Here is a 17,500-nt window from a genome sequence, read left to right as displayed (position 1 = left end):
CAAACTCACCAGATGCACATGACAAGGTGGGACAAATATAGAAAGCTCCAAAAGTTGCCCCAAAACGATGTTCAGATACCCTTTCCTGGCAAAAACGCATATTGCGCAAATTGGGCAGTAACGGCACCTTCCCAATGAGGTAAGTGAACCAAACGCACCAGATGCACATGACAATTTGGGAAAAATATAGAAAGCTCCAAAAGTTGCCCCAAAACCACGTTCAAATACCCTTTTTTGCGGAAAACGCGTATTACGCAAAATGGGCCGTAACGACAGCTTCCCAATGAGGTAAGTGAACCAAACTAACCAGATGCACATGACAAGGTGGGAGAAATATAGAAAGCTCCAAAAGTTGCCCCCAAACCACGTTCAGATACCCTTTCAGGGCAAAAATGCATATTGCGCAATTTGGGCCGTAAAAGCAGCTTCCCAATGAGGAAAGTGAACCAAACTCACCAGATGCAGATGACAAGGTGGGACAAACATAGAAAGCTCCAAAAGTTGCCCCAAAACCACGTTCAGATACCCTTTCCTGGTAAAAACGCACATTGCGCAAATTGGGCCGTAACGGCACCTTCCCAATGAGGTAAGTCAACCAAACGCACCAGATGCACATGACAATTTGGGACAAATATAGAAAGCTCCAAAAGTTGCCCCAAAACCATGTTCTAATACCCTTTTTTGCGGAAAACGCGTATTGCGCAAAATGGGCCTTAACGACAGCTTCCGAATGAGGTAAGTGAACCAAACTCACCAGATGCACATGACAAGGTAGGAGAAATATAGAAAGCTCCAAAAGATGCCCCAAAACCACGTTCAGTTACCCCGTTCCTGGCAAAAACGTGTATTGCGCAAAATGGCCCCTAACGGCAGCTTCCCAATGAGGTAAGTGAACCAAACTTAATAGATGCACAAGACAAGGTGGAACATATATAGAAAGCTCCAAAAGTTACCCCAAAACAACGTTCAGATACCTGTTCCGGTCAAAAACGTGTATTGCGCAAAATGGGCCGTAACGGCAGCTTCCCAATCAGGTAAGTGAACCAAACTTAATAGATGCACAAGACAAGGTGGAACATATATAGAAAGCTCCAAAAGTTACCCCAAAACAACGTTCAGATACCTGTTCCGGTCAAAAACGTGTATTGCGCAAAATGGGCCGTAACGGCAGCTTCCCAATCAGGTAAGTGAACCAAACTCACCAGATGCACATGACAAGTTGGGACAAGTACAGAAAGCTCCAAAAGTTGCCCCCAAAGCACGTTCAGATACCCTTTCCGGCAGAAAACGTCTATTGCGAAAATGGGCCGTAACGGCACCTTCCCAATAAGGGAAGTGAACCAAACTCACCATATTCCCATTACTAGGTGGGGCAAATATAGAAAGCTCCAAAAGTTACCCCAAAACCACGTTGAGATACCTGTGATGGGCAAAAACGCATATTGCGCCAATTGGGCCGTAACGGCAACTTCCCAATGAGGTAAATGAACCAAACTAACCAAATGCACATGACAAGGTAGGATAAATATAGAAAGCTCCAGAAGTTGCCCAAAAACCACTTTCAGATACCCGTTCTGGGCAAAATTCATGCTGAGCAAATTGGGCCGTCATGGCAACTTCCCAATGAGGTAAGTGAACCAAACTCACGAGATGCACATTAAAAGGTGGGGCAAATATATAAAGCTCCATAAGTTGCCCCGAAACGACGTTCAGATACCCATTCCGAGAAAAACTCGTATTGCGCAAAACAGATGCGCAGGGGCCATGCTAATCTTCTCTGTATAGTTCCAATTTTAGTATATGTGCTGCCAAAGCGAGCACTACCCTAACCCTAACCCTAACCCTAACCCTAACCCTAACCCTAACCCTAACCCTAACCCTAACCCTAACCCTAACCCTAACCTTAACCCTAACCCTAACCCTAACCTTAACCCTAACCCTAAGCCTAACCCTTACCTTAACCCTAACCCTAACCCTAACCCTAACCCTAACCCTAACCCAAACCCTAACCCTAACCCTAACCCTAACAATAACCCGGAACCTAACCCTAGCCCTAACCCGGAACCTAACCCTAACCCGGAACCTAAACCTAACCCGGAACCTAAACCTAACCCGGAACCTAACCTGGAACCTAACCCGGAACCTAACCCGGAACCTAACCCCAAACCGGAACCTAACCCGGAACCTAACCCTAACCCTAACCCTAACCCTAACTACGTTCATTTACCCGTTCCTGGCAAAAACGCGTATTGCGCAAAATGGGCCATAACGGCAGCTTCCCAATGAGGTAAGTGAACCAAACTATCCAGATGCACATGACAAGTTGGGACAAACATAGAAAGCTCCAAAAGTTACCCAAAACCACGTTCAGATACCTGTTCTGGGCAAAAACGCATATTGCGCAAAATGGGCCTTAACGGCAGCATCCCAATGAGGTAAGTGAACCAAACTCAATAGATGAACAAGACAAGGTGGGACATTTATAGAAAGCTCCAAGAGTTACCCCAAAACCACGTTCAGATACCCATTCCTGTCAAAAACGTGTATTGCACAAAATGGGCCGTAACGGCAGCTTCCCAATGAGGTAAGTGAACCAAACTCACCAGATGCACATGACAAGTTGGGACAATTACTGAAAGCTTCCAAAGTTGCCCCCAAACCACGCTCAGATACCATTTCCGGCAGAAAACGTGAATTGCGAAAATGGGCCGTAACGGAACCTTCCCAATGAGGTAAGTGAACCAAACTCACCAGATGCACATGACAAGGTAGGACAAATATAGAAAGCTCCAAAAGTTGCCCCAGAACCACGTTCAGTTACCCGTTCCTGGCAAAAACGCGTATTGCGCAAAATGAGCCGTAACTGCGCCTTCCCAATAAGGTAAGTGAACCAAACTATCCAGATGCACATGACAAGGTGGGGCAAATATAGAAAGCTCCATAAGTTGCCCAGAAACGACGTTCAGACACCCATTCCGGCAAAAACTCGTATTGCGCAAAACGGGCCGTAACGGCACCTTCCCAATAACGTAAGTGAACCAAACTATCCAGATGCACATGACAAGTTGGGACAAATATAGACAGCTCCAAAAGATCCCCCAAAACCACGTTCAGATACCCGTTCAGGGCAAAAATGCATATTGCGCAAAATGGGCCGTAAAAGCAGCTTCCCAATGAGGAAAGTGAACCAAACTCACCAGATGCACATGACAAGGTGGGACAAATATAGAAAGCTCCAAAAGTTGCCCCAAAACCACGTTCTAATACCCTTTTTTGCGGAAAACGCGTATTGCGCAAAATGGGCCTTAACGACAGCTTCCCAATGAGGTAAGTGAACCAAACTCACCAGATGCACATGACAAGGTAGGAGAAATATAGAAAGCTCCAAAAGTTGCCCCAAAACCACGTTCAGTTACCCCGTTCCTGGCAAAAACGCGTATTGCGCAAAATGGGCCCTAACGGCAGCTTCCCAATGAGGTAAGTGAACCAAACTTAATAGATGCACAAGACCAGGTGGGATATATATAGAAAGCTCCAAAAGTTACCCCAAAACAACGTTCAGATACCGGTTCCGGTCAAAAACGTGTATTGCGCAAAATGGGCCGTAACGGCAGCTTCCCAATCAGGTAAGTGAACCAAACTCACCAGATGCACATGACAAGTTGGGACAAGTACAGAAAGCTCCAAAAGTTGCCCCCAAACCACGTTCAGATATCCTTTCCGGCAGAAGACGTCCATTGCGAAAATGGGCCGTAACGGCACCTTCCTAATAAGGGAAGTGAACCAAACTCACCATATTCCCATTACTAGGTGGGGCAAATATAGAAAGCTCCAAAAGTTACCCCAAAACCACGTTGAGATACCTGTGATGGGCAAAAACGCGTATTGCGCCAATTGGGCCATAACGGCAACTTCCCAATGAGGTAAGTGAACCAAACTAACCAAATGCACATGACAAGGTAGGACAAATATAAAAAGCTCCAAATGTTGCCCCAAAACCACGTTCAGATACACGTTCAGGGCAAAAACGCATATTGCGCAAATTGGGCCGTAAAAGCAGCTTCCCAATGAGGTAAGTGAACCAAACGCACCAGATGGACATGACAAGGTGGGGCAAATATAGAAAGCTCCATCAGTTGCCCAGACACGATGTTCAGACACCCATTCCGACAATGGAATCAGCTACCTAGGGAGGTGGTGGGCTCTCCCACACTAAAGGCCTTCAAGAGGCAGCTGGACAACCATCTGTCAGGGATGCTTTAGGGTGGATTCCTTCATTGAGCAGGGGGTTGGACTCGATGGCCTTGTAGGCCCCTTCCAACTCTGCTATTCTATGATTCTATGATTGTATGATTCTATGATTCCGGCAAAAACTTGTATTGCGCAAAACGGGCCGTAACGGCAGCTTCCCAATGAGGTAAGTGAACCAAACTCACCAGATGCACATGACAAGGTAGGACAAATATAGAAAGCTCCAAAAGTTGCCGCAGAACCACGTTCAGTTACCCGTTCCTGTCAAAAACGCGTATTGCGCAAATGAGCCATAACGGCGCCTTCCCAATAAGGGAAGTGAACAAAATTCACCATATGCACATAACTAGGTGGGGCAAACATAGAAAGCACCAAAAGTTACCCCAAAACCACGTTCAGATACCCGTCCAGTGCAAAAAAGCGTATTGCGCAAATTGGGCCGTAACGGCAACTTCCCAATGAGGTAAGTGAACCAAACTCTCCAAATGCACATGACAAGGTAGGACAAATATAGAAAGCTCCAAAAGTTGCCCCCAAACCACGTTCAGATACCTGTTCTGGGCAAAAACGCGTATTGCGCAAATTGGGCCGTAACGGCAACTTCCCAATGAGGTAAGTGAAGCAAACTCACCAGATGCACATGACAAGGTGGGGCAAATATAGAAAGCTCCATAAGTTGCCCCGAAACGACGTTCAGACACCCATTCCGGCAAAAACTCGTATTGCGCAAAACGGGCCGTAACGGCAGCTTCCCATTGAGGTAAGTGAACCAAACTATCCAGATGCACATGACAAGTTGGGACAAATATAGAAAGCTCCAAAAGTTGCACCAAAACCACGTTCTAATACCCTTTTTTGCGGAAAACGCGTATTACGCAAAACCACATTTAGTTACCCGTTCCTGGCAAAAACGCGTATTGTGCAAAATGGGCCGTAAAGGCAGCTTCCCAATGAGGTAAGTGAACCAAACTCAATAGATGCACGAGATAAGGTGGGACATATATAGAAAGCAACAAAAGTTACCCCAAAACCACGTTCAGATACCCGTGCTGGGCAAAAATGCGTATTGCGCAAATTGGGCCGTAACGGCAACTTCCCAATGAGGTAAGTGAACCAAACTCAACAAATGCACATGACAAGGTAGGACAAATATAGAAAGCTCCAAAAGTTGCCCCCAAACCACGTTCAGATACCCGTTCTCGGCAAAAACGCGTATTGCGCAAATTGGGCCGTAACGGTAACTTCCCAATGAGGAAAGTGAACCAAACTCACCAGATGCACATAACAATGTGGGACAAATATAGAAAGCTCCAAAAGTTGCCCCAAAACCATGTTCAGATACCCGTTCCGGTAAAAAAAGTGTATTGCGCAAAATGAGCCGTAACGGCGGCTTCCCAATGAGGTAAGTGAACCAAACTCACCAGATGCACATGTCAAGGTAGGACAAATATAGAAAGCTCCAAAAGTTGCCCCAAAACCATGTTCAGTTACCCGTTCCTATCAAAAACGCGTATTGCGCAAAATGAGCCGTAACGGCACCTTCCCAATAAGGGAAGTGAACAAAACTCACCATATGCACATAACTAGGTGGGGCAAATATAGAAAGCTCCAAAAGTTACCCCAAAACCAAGTTCAGATACCCGTGCTGGGCAAAAACGCGTATTGCGCAAATTGGGCCGTAACGGCAACTTCCCAATGAGGTAAGTGAACCAAACTCACCAGATGCACATGACAAGGTGGTGCAAATATAGAAAGCTCCATAAGTTGCCCAGAAACGATGTTCAGACACCCATTCCGGGAAAAACTCGTATTGTGCAAACCGGGCCGTAACGGCAGCTTCCCAATGAGGTAAGTGAACCAAACTATCCAGATGCACATGACAAGTTGGGACAAATATAGACAGCTCCAAAAGTTCCCCCAAAACCACGTTCAGATACCCGTTCTGGGCAAAAACGCATATTGCGCAAATTGGTCCGTAAAAGAAACTTCCCAATGAGGTAAGTTAATCAAACTCACCAGATGCACATGACAAGTTGGGACAAATTCAGAAAGCTCTAAAAGTTGCCCCCAAACCACGTTCAGATACCCTTTCCGGCAGAAAACGTGTATTGCGAAAATGTGCCGTAACGGCACCTTCCCAATGAAGTAAGTGAACCAAACTCACCAGATGCACATGACAAGGTAGGACAAATATAGAAAGCTCCAAAAGTTGCCGCAAAACCATGTTCAGTTACCTGTTCCTATCAAAAACGCGTATTGCGCAAAATGAGCCGTAACAGCACCTTCCCAATAAGGGAAGTGAACAAAACTCACCATATGCACATAACTAGGTGGGGCAAATATAGAAAGCTCCAAAAGTTCCCCCAAAACCACGTTCAGATACCTGTTCTGGGCAAAAACGCATATTGCGCAAATTGGTCCGTAAAAGAAACTTCCCGATGAGGTAAGTGAACCAAACTCACCAGATGGACATGACAAGTTGGGACAAATCCAGAAAGCTCAAAAAGTTGCCCCCAAACCACGTTCAGATACCCTTTCCGGCAGAAAACGTGTATTGCGAAAACGGGCCGTAACGGCACCTTCCCAATGAGGTAAGTGAACCAAACTCACCAGATGCACATGACAAGGTAGGACAAATATAGAAAGCTCCAAAAGTTGCCCCAAATCCATGTTCAGTTACCCGTTCCTATGAAAAACGCGTATTGCGCAAAATGAGCCGTAACGGCAACTTCCCAATGAGTTAAGTAATCCAAACTCACCAAATGCACATGACAAGGTAGGACAAATATAGAAAGCTCCAAAAGTTGCCCCATAACCACGTTCAGATACGCGTTCTGGGCAAAAACTCGTATTGTGCAAATTGGGCCGTAACGGCAACTTCCCAATGAGGTAAGTGAACCAAACACACCAGATGCACATGACAAGGTGGTGCAAATATAGAAAGCTCCATAAGTTGCCCAGAAACGATGTTCAGACACCCATTCCGGGAAAAACTCGTATTGTGCAAAACGGGCCGTAACGGCAGCTTCCCAATGAGGTAAGTGAACCAAACTATCCAGATGCACATGACAAGTTGGGACAAATATAGACAGCTTCAAAAGTTCCAACAAAACCACGTTCAGATACCCGTTCTGGGCAAAAACGCATATTGCGCAAATTGGTCCGTAAAAGAAACTTCCAAATTGGGAAAGTGAACCAAACTCACCAGATGCACATGACAAGGTGGGACAAATATAGAAAGCTCCAAAAGTTGGACCAAAACCACGTTCAGATACCCGTTCCTGGCAAAAACGCGAATTGCGCAATTGGGCCTTAACGGCACCCTACCAATAAGAGAAGTGAACCAAACTCACCATATGCACATAACTAGGTGGGGCAAATATAGAAAGCTCCAAAAGTTTCCTCGAAACCACGTTCAGATACCCGTTCTGAGCAAAAACGCGTACTGCGCAAATTGGGCCGTAACGGCAACTTCCCAATGAGGTAAGTGAACCAAACTCACCAGATGCACATTACAAGTTGGGGCAAATATATAAAGCTCCATAAGTTGCCCCGAAACGACGTTCAGATACCCATTCCGAGAAAAACTCGTATTGCGCAAAACAGATGCGCAGGGGCCATGCTAATCTTCTCTGTATCGTTCCAATTTTAGTATATGTGCTGCCAAAGCGAGCACTACCCTCACCCTAACCCTAACCCTAACCCTAACCCTAACCCCCAAAACCACGTTCAGATACCCGTTCAGGGCAAAAACGCATATTGCGCAAATTGGGCCTTAAAAGCAGCTTCCCAATGAGGAAAGTGAACCAAACTCACCAGATGCACATGACAAGGGAGGACAAATATAGAAAGCTCCAAAAGTCGCAGCAAAACCACGTTCAGATACCCATTCTGGGCAAAAACTCGTATTGCACAAATTGGGCCGTAATGGCAACTTCCCATTAGGTAAGTGAACCAAACTCACCAGATGCACATGACAAGGTGGGGCAAATATAGAAAGCTCCATAAGTTTCCCCGAAAGGACGTTCAGATTCCCATTCCGGCAAAGACTCGTATTGAGCAAAACGGGCTTTAACGGCAGCTTCCCAATGAGGTAAGTGAACCAAACTCACCAGATGTGCAGGGGCCATGCTAATCTTCTATGTATCGTTCCAATTTAATATATGTGCTGCCGAAGCGAGCACAACCCTAACCCTAACCCTAACCCTAACCCTAACCCTAACCCTAACCCGGAACCTAACCCTAACCCGGAACCTAAACCTAACTCGGAACCTAACCCTAACCGTAACCCTAACCCTAACCGTAACCCTAACCCTAACCCTAACCCTAACGCTAACCCTAACCCTAACCCTAACCCTAACCCTAACCCTAACCCTAACCCTAACCCTAACCCTAACCCTAACCCTAACCCTAACCCTAACCCGAACCCTAACCCAAACCCAAACCCTAACCCTAACCCTAACCCTAACCCTAACCCTAACCCTAACCCTAACCCTAACCCTAACCCTAACCCTAACCCTAACCCTAACCCTAACCCTAACCCTAACCCTAACCCTAACCCTAACCCTAACCCTAACCCTAACCCTGCCGAAGCGAGCACAACCCTAACCCTAACCCTAACCCTAACCCTAACCCTAACCCTAACCCTAACCCGGAACCTAACCCTAACCCGGAACCTAAACCTAACTCGGAACCTAACCCTAACCGTAACCCTAACCCTAACCCTAACCCTAACCCTAACGCTAACCCTAACCCTAACCCTAACCCTAACCCTAACCCTAACCCTAACCTTAACCCTAACATTAACCCTAACCCTACCCCTATCCCTAACCCTAACCCTAACCCGAACCCGAACCCGAACCCGAACCTGAACTCCTAACCCTAACCCTAACCCTAACCTGGAACCTAACTCTAACCAGGAACCTAACCTTAACCCGGAACCTAACCCTAACCCTAACCCTAACCCTAACCCTAACCCTAACCCTAACCCTAACCCTAACCCTAACCGGGAACCTAACCCTAACCCGGAACCTAACCCGAGATGCACGAGATAAGGTGGGACATATATAGAAAGCAACAAAAGTTACCCCAAAACCACGTTCAGATACCCGTGCTGGGCAAAAATGCGTATTGCGCAAATTGGGCCGTAACGGCAACTTCCCAATGAGGTAAGTGAACCAAACTCAACAAATGCACATGACAAGGTAGGACAAATATAGAAAGCTCCAAAAGTTGCCCCCAAACCACGTTCAGATACCCGTTCTCGGCAAAAACGCGTATTGCGCAAATTGGGCCGTAACGGTAACTTCCCAATGAGGAAAGTGAACCAAACTCACCAGATGCACATAACAATGTGGGACAAATATAGAAAGCTCCAAAAGTTGCCCCAAAACCATGTTCAGATACCCGTTCCGGTAAAAAAAGTGTATTGCGCAAAATGAGCCGTAACGGCAACTTCCCAATGAGTTAAGTAATCCAAACTCACCAAATGCACATGACAAGGTAGGACAAATATAGAAAGCTGCAAAAGTTGCCCCATAACCACGTTCAGATACGCGTTCTGGGCAAAATCTTGTATTGTGCAAATTGGGCCGTAACGGCACCTTCCCAATGAGGTAAGTGAACCAAACTCACCAGATGCACATGACAAGGTGGTGCAAATATAGAAAGCTCCATAAGTTGCCCAGAAACGAGGTTCAGACACCCATTCCGGGAAAAACTCGTATTGTGCAAAACGGGCCGTAACGGCAGCTTCCCAATGAGGTAAGTGAACCAAACTATCCAGATGCACATGACAAGTTGGGACAAATATAGACAGCTCCAAAAGTTCCCCCAAAACCACGTTCAGATACCCGTTCTGGGCAAAAACGCATATTGCGCAAATTGGTCCGTAAAAGAAACTTCCCAATGAGGTAAGTGAACCAAACTCACCAGATGCACATGACAAGTTGGGACAAATTCAGAAAGCTCTAAAAGTTGCCCCCAAACCACGTTCAGATACCGTTTCCGGCAGAAAACGTGTATTGCGAAAATGGGCCGTAACGGCACCTTCCCAATGAGGTAAGTGAACAAAACTCACCATATGCACATAACTAGGTGGGGCAAATATAGAAAGCTCCAAAAGTTCCCCCAAAACCACGTTCAGATACCAGTTCTGGGCAAAAACGCATATTGCGCAAATTGGTCCGTAAAAGAAACTTCCCAATGAGGTAAGTGAACCAAACTCACCAGATGCACATGACAAGTTGGGGCAAATATAGAACCCTAACCCTAACCCTAACCCTAACCCTAACCCGGAACCTAACCCTAACCCGGAACATAAACCTAACTCGGAACCTAACCCTAACCCTAATCCTAACCCTAACCCTAACTCTAACCCTAACCCTAACCCTAACGCTAACCCTAACCCTAACCCTAACCCTAACCCTAACCCTAACCCTAACCCTAACCCTGACCCTGACCTTAAACTTAACCCTAACCCTAACCCTTACCTTAACCTTAACCCTAACCTTAACCCTAACCGTACCCTACCCCTACCCCTACCCCTACCCCTAACCCGAACCCGAACCCGAACCCGAACCTGAACTCCTAACCCTAACCCTAACCCTAACCCGAACCCGGAACCTAACTCTAACCAGGAACCTAACCCTAACCTGGAACCTAACCCTAACCCTAACCCTAACCCTAACCCTAACCCTAACCCTAACCCTAACCGGGGACCTAACCCTAACCCGGAACCTAACCCGGAAGCTAACCCTAACCCTAACCCTAACCCGGAACCTAACCCGGAACCGAACCCGGAACCTAACCCTAACCCTAACCCTAAGCCGGAACCTAATCCTAACCCTAACCCGGAACCTAACCCCAACCCGGAACCTAATCCTAACCCTAACCCGGAACCTAACTCTAACCCTATCCTGGAAACTAAAGCTAACCCGGAACCTAACCCTAAAACTAACCCGAAACCGGAACCTAACCCTAATCCGGAAACTAACCCTCACCCTTACCCGGAACCTAACCCTAACCCGGAACCTAACCGGGTTAGGGTTAGGCATATATAGAAAGCTCCATAAGTTGCACCGAAACGACGTTCAGATACCCATTCCGGCAAAAACTCATTTTGCGCAATACGGGCCGTAACGGCAGCTTCCCAATGAGGTAAGTGAACCAAACTCACCAGATGCACATGACAATGTGGGACAAATATAGAAAGCTCCAAAAGTTGCCCCAAAACCACGTTCAGATACCCGTTCCGGTCAAAAAAGTGTATTGCGCAAAATGAGCCGTAACGGCAGCTTCCCAGTGAGGTAAGTGAACCAAACTCACCAGATGCACATGACAAGGTAGGACAAATATAGAAAGCTCCAAAAGTTGCCCCAAAACCATGTTCAGTTAACCGTTCCTATCAAAAACGCGTATTGCGCAAAATGAGCCGTAACGGCACCTTCCCAATAAGGGAAGTGAACAAAACTCACCATATGCACATAACTAGGTGGGGCAAATATAGAAAGCTCCAAAAGTTACCCCAAAACCAAGTTCAGATACCCGTGCTGGGCAAAAACGCGTATTGCGCAAATTGGGCCGTAACGGCAACTTCCCAATGAGTTAAGTAATCCAAACTCACCAAATGCACATGACAAGGTAGGACAAATATAGAAAGCTCCAAAAGTTGCCCCATAACCACGTTCAGATACGAGTTCTGGGCAAAATCTTGTATTGTGCAAATTGGGCCATAACGGCACCTTCCCAATGAGGTAAGTGAACCAAACTCACCAGATGCACATGACAAGGTGGTGCAAATATAGAAAGCTCCATAAGTTGCCCAGAAACGATGTTCAGACACCCATTCCGGGAAAAACTCGTATTGTGCAAAACGGGCCGTAACGGCAGCTTCCCAATGAGGTAAGTGAACCAAACTATCCAGATGCACATGACAAGTTGGGACAAATATAGACAGCTCCAAAAGTTCCCCCAAAACCACGTTCAGATACCCGTTCTGGGCAAAAACGCATATTGCGCAAATTGGTCCATAAAAGAAACTTCCCAATGAGGTAAGTGAACCAAACTCACCAGATGCACATGACAAGTTTGGACAAATTCAGAAAGCTCTAAAAGTTGCCCCCAAACCACGTTCAGATACCCTTTCCGGCAGAAAACGTGTATTGCGAAAATGGGCCGTAACGGCACCTTCCCAATGAGGTAAGTGAACCAAACTCCCCAGATGCACATGACAAGGTAGGACAAATATAGAAAGCTCCAAAAGTTGCCCCAAAACCATGTTCAGTTACCCGTTCCTATCAAAAACGCGTATTGCGCAAAATGAGCCGTAACGGCACCTTCCCAATAAGGGAAGTGAACAAAACTCACCATATGCACATAACTAGGTGGGGCAAATATAGAAAGCTCCAAAAGTTCCCCCAAAACCACGTTCAGATACCAGTTCTGGGCAAAAACGCATATTGCGCAAATTGGTCCGTAAAAGAAACTTCCCAATGAGGTAAGTGAACCAAACTCACCAGATGCACATGACAAGTTGGGACAAATTCAGAAAGCTCTAAAAGTTGCCCCCAAACCACGTTCAAATACCCTTTCCGGCAGAAAACGTGTATTGCGAAAATGGGTCGTAACGGCACCTTCCCAATGAGGTAAGTGAACCAAACTCACCAGATGCACATGACAAGGTAGGACAAATATAGAAAGCTCCAAAAGTTGCCCCAAAACCATGTTCAGTTACCCGTTCCTATTAAAAACGCGTATTGCGCAAAATGAGCCGTAACGGCACCTTCCCAATAAGGGAAGTGAACAAAACTCACCATATGCACATAACTAGGTGGGGCAAATATAGAAAGCTCCAAAAGTTACCCCAAAACCAAGTTCAGATACCTGTGCTGGGCAAAAACGTGTATTGTGCAAATTGGGCCGTAAAGGCAAATTCCCAATGAGTTAAGTAATCCAAACTCAACAAATGCACATGACAAGGTAGGACAAATATAGAAAGCTCCAAAAGTTGCCCCATAACCACGTTCAGATACGCGTTCTGGGCAAAAACTCGTATTGTGCAAATTGGGCCGTAACGGCAACTTCCCAATGAGGTAAGTGAACCAAACTCACCAGATGCACATGACAAGGTGGTGCAAATATAGAAAGCTCCATAAGTTGCCCAGAAACGATGTTCAGACACCCATTCCGGCAAAAACTCGTATTGTGCAAAACGGGCCGTAATGGCAGCTTCCCAATGAGGTAAGTGAATCAAACTATCCAAATGCACATGACAAGTTGGGACAAATATAGACAGCTTCAAAAGTTCCACCAAAACTACGTTCAGATACACGTTCTGGGCAAAAACGCATATTGTGCAAATTGGTCCGTAAAAGAAACTTCCCAATTAGGAAAGTGAACCAAACTCACCAGATGCACATGACAAGGTGGGACAAATATAGAAAGCTCCAAAAGTTCCCCCCAAAGCCACATTCTGGTAACCGTTCCTGCAGAAAACGCGGATTGCGCAATTGGGCCTTAACGGCACCTTCCCAATATGAGAAGTGAACCAAACTCACCATATGCACATAACTAGGTGGGGCAAATATAGAAAGCTCCAAAAGTTTCCCCGAAACCACGTTCAGATACCCGTTCTGGGCAAAAACGCGTACTGCGCAAATTGGGCCGTAACGGCAACTTCCCAATGAAGTAAGTGAACCAAACTCACCAGATGCACATTACAAGGTGGGGCAATTATATAAAGCTCCATAAGTTGCCCCGAAACGACGTTCAGATACCCATTCCGAGAAAAACTCGTATTGCGCAAAACAGATGCGCAGGGGCCATGTAAACAGGATCGTTCCAATTTTAGTATATGTGCTGCCAAAGCGAGCACTACCCTCACCCTAACCCTAACCCTAACCCTAACCCTAACCCTAACCCTAACCCTAACCCTAACCCTAACCCTAACCCTAACCCTAACCCTAACCCTAACCTTAACCCTAACCCTAACCCTAACCCTAACCTTAACCCTAACCCTAAGCCTAACCCTTACCTTAACCCTAACCCTAACCCTAACCCTAACCCTAACCCTTACCGTAACCCTAACCTTAACCCTAACCCTAACCCTAACCCTAACCTTTATCCTAACCCTAACCCTAACCCTAACCCTAACCCTAACCCTAACCCGGAACCTAACCCTAACCCTAACCCTAACCCTAACCCTAACCCTAACCCTAACCCTAACCCTAACCCTAACCCTTACCTTAACCCTAACCCTAACCCTAACCCTAACCCTAACCCTAACAATAACCCGGAACCTAACCCTAGCCCTAACCCGGAACCTAACTCTAACCCGGAACCTAAACCTAACCCTGAACCTAAACCTAACCCGGAACCTAACCCGGAACCTTACCCGGAACCTAACCCTAACCCTAACCCTAACCCTAACTACGTTCATTTACCCGTTACTGGCAAAAACGCGTATTGCGCAAAATGGGCCGTAACGGCACCTTCCCAATGAGGTAAGTTAACCAAACTCACTAGATGAAGAAGACAAGGTGGGACATATATAGAAAGCTACAAAAGTTACCCGAAAACCATGTTCAGTTACCCGTTCTGGGCAAAAACGCGTATTGCGCAAATTGGGCCGTAACGGCATCTTCCCAATTAGGTAAGTGAACAAAACTCACCAGATGCACATGACAAGGTGGGGCAAATATAGAAAGCTCCATAAGTTGCCCAGAAACGACGTTCAGACACCCATTCTGCCAAAAACTCGTATTGCGCAAAATGGGCCGTAAAGGCACTTCCCAATAAGGTAAGCGAACCAAACTATCCAGATGCACATGACAAGTTGGGAAAATATAGACAGCTCCAAAAGTTCCCCCAAAACCACGTTCAGATACCCGTTCAGGGCAAAAACGCATATTGCGCAAATTGGGCCGTAAAGGCAGCTTCCCAATGAGGAAAGTGAACCAAACTCACCAAATGCACATGTCAAGGTAGGACAAATATAGAAAGCTCCAAAAATTGCCCCAAAACCACGTTCAGATACCCGTTCTGGGCAAAAACGCGCATTGTGCAAATTGGGCTGTAACGGCAACTTCCAAATGAGGTAAGTGAACCAAACTCACCAGATGCACATGACAAGGTGGGGCAAATATAGAAAGCTCCAAAAGTTGCCCCAAAACCACGTTCAGATACCCGTTCTGGGCAAAAACGCATATTGCGCAAATTGGGCCGTAAAAGAAGCTTCCCAATGAGGAAAGTGAACCAAACTCACCAGATGCACATGACAAGTTGGGACAAATATAGAAAGCTCCAAAAGGTGTCCCCAAACCACGTTCAGATACGCTTTCCGGCAGAAAACGTGTATTGCGAAAATGGGCCGTAACGGCACCTTCCCAATGAGGAAAGTGAACCAAACTCACCAGATGCACATGACAAGGTAGGACAAATATAGAAAGCTCCAAAAGTCGCAGCAAAACCACGTTCAGATACCCATTCTGGGCAAAAACTCGTATTGCACAAATTGGGCCATAATGGCAACTTCCCATTTGGTAAGTGAACCAAACTCACCAGATGCACATTACAAGGTGGGGCAAATATAGAAAGCTCCATAAGTTTCCCCGAAATGACGTTCAGATTCCTATTCCGGCAAAGACTCATATTGAGCAAAACGGGCTTTAACGGCAGCTTCCCAATGAGGTAAGTGAACCAAACTCACCAGGTGTGCAGGGGCCATGCTAATCTTCTATGTATCGTTCCAATTTAATATATGTGCTGCCGAAGCGAGCACAACCCTAACCCAAACCCTAACCCTAACCCTAACCCTAACCCTAACCCTAACCTTAAGCCTAACCCTAAACCTTACTTTAACCTTAACCCTAACCTTAACCCTAACCCTAACCCTAACCCGAACCCGAACCCGAACCCGAACCCGAACCCGAACCCTGACCCTAACCCTAACCCCTAACCCTAACCCTAACCCTAACCCTAACCCTAACCCTAACCCGGAACCTAACCCTTCACCGGAACCTAACCCTAACTCTAACCCTAACCCTAACCCTAAGCCTAACCCGGAACCTAACCCTAACCCGGAAACTAACCCTAACCCGGAACCTAACCCGGAACCTAACCCGGAACCTAACCCGGAACCTAACCTTAACCCTAACCCTAACCCGGAACCTAACCCTAACCCAGAACCTAACCCAGAACCTAACCCGGAAGCTAACTCGGAACCTAACCCTAACCCTAGCCCTAACCCGGAACCTAACCCTAACCCGGAAAGTATCCCTAACCCGGAACCTAACCCTAACCCGGAACCTAAACCTAACCCGGAACCTAACCCTAATCATAACGCTAACCCAGAACCTAACCCTAACCCGGAACATAACCCTAAACCGGAACCTAACCCTAATTCGGAACCTAACCTTAACCCTAACCCGGAGCCTAACCCTAACCCGGAACCTAAGGGGTTTAGGGTTAGGCAAATATAGAAAGCTCCATAAGTTGCACCAAAACGACGTTCAGATACCCGTTCTGGACAAAAAATTGGATTGCGCAAATTGGGTCGTAATGGCAACTTCCTAATTAGGTAAGTGAACCAAACTCACCAGATGCACATGACAAGTTGGGGCAAATATAGAACCCTAACCCTAACCCTAACCCTAACCCGGAACCTAACCCTAACCCGGAACCTAAACCTAACTCGGAACCTAACCCTAACCCTAACCCTATCCCTAACCCTAACTCTAACCCTAACCCTAACCCTAACGCTAACCCTAACCCTAACCCTAACCCTAACCCTAACCCTGACCCTGACCTTAAACTTAACCCTAACCCTAACCCTTACCTTAACCTTAACCCTAACCTTAACCCTAACCCGACCCTACCCCTACCCCTACCCCTAACCCTAACCCTATCCCTAACCCTAACTCTAACTCTAACCCTAACCCTAACCCTAACGCTAACCCTAACCCTAACCCTAACCCTAACCCTAACCCTAACCCTGACCCTGACCTTAAACTTAACCCTAACCCTAACCCTTACCTTAACCTTAACCCTAACCTTAACCCTAAACCGACCCTACCCCTACCCCTACCCCTAACCCTAACCCTAACCCGAACCCGAACCCGAACCCGAACCTGAACTCCTAACCCTAACCCTAACCCTAACCCTAACCCGGAACCTAACTCTAACCAGGAACCTAACCCTAACCCGGAACCTAACCCTAACCCTAACCCTAACCCTAACCCTAACCGGGAAC

The 17,500-nt window shown here is 46.6% G+C and overlaps 4 pseudogenes; all 4 read right to left on the bottom strand.

The window, feature by feature from the left end:
• Positions 1–1,727: 1,727 nt before the first annotated feature.
• On the bottom strand, positions 1,728–1,821 carry LOC134412854 (U6 spliceosomal RNA; annotated as a pseudogene).
• Positions 1,822–7,833: 6,012 nt separating this feature from the next.
• LOC134412853 (U6 spliceosomal RNA) lies at positions 7,834–7,927 on the bottom strand (annotated as a pseudogene).
• A 440-nt stretch (positions 7,928–8,367) lies between these two features.
• LOC134412831 (U6 spliceosomal RNA) lies at positions 8,368–8,435 on the bottom strand (annotated as a pseudogene).
• A 7,527-nt stretch (positions 8,436–15,962) lies between these two features.
• On the bottom strand, positions 15,963–16,030 carry LOC134412829 (U6 spliceosomal RNA; annotated as a pseudogene).
• Positions 16,031–17,500: the final 1,470 nt, after the last annotated feature.

The sequence above is a fragment of the Elgaria multicarinata genome, chromosome 22 (assembly GCF_023053635.1).
Source record: "Elgaria multicarinata webbii isolate HBS135686 ecotype San Diego chromosome 22, rElgMul1.1.pri, whole genome shotgun sequence".
Taxonomy (NCBI): Eukaryota; Metazoa; Chordata; class Lepidosauria; order Squamata; family Anguidae; genus Elgaria; species Elgaria multicarinata.
This window is presented reverse-complemented; position numbering and strand designations above follow the sequence as displayed.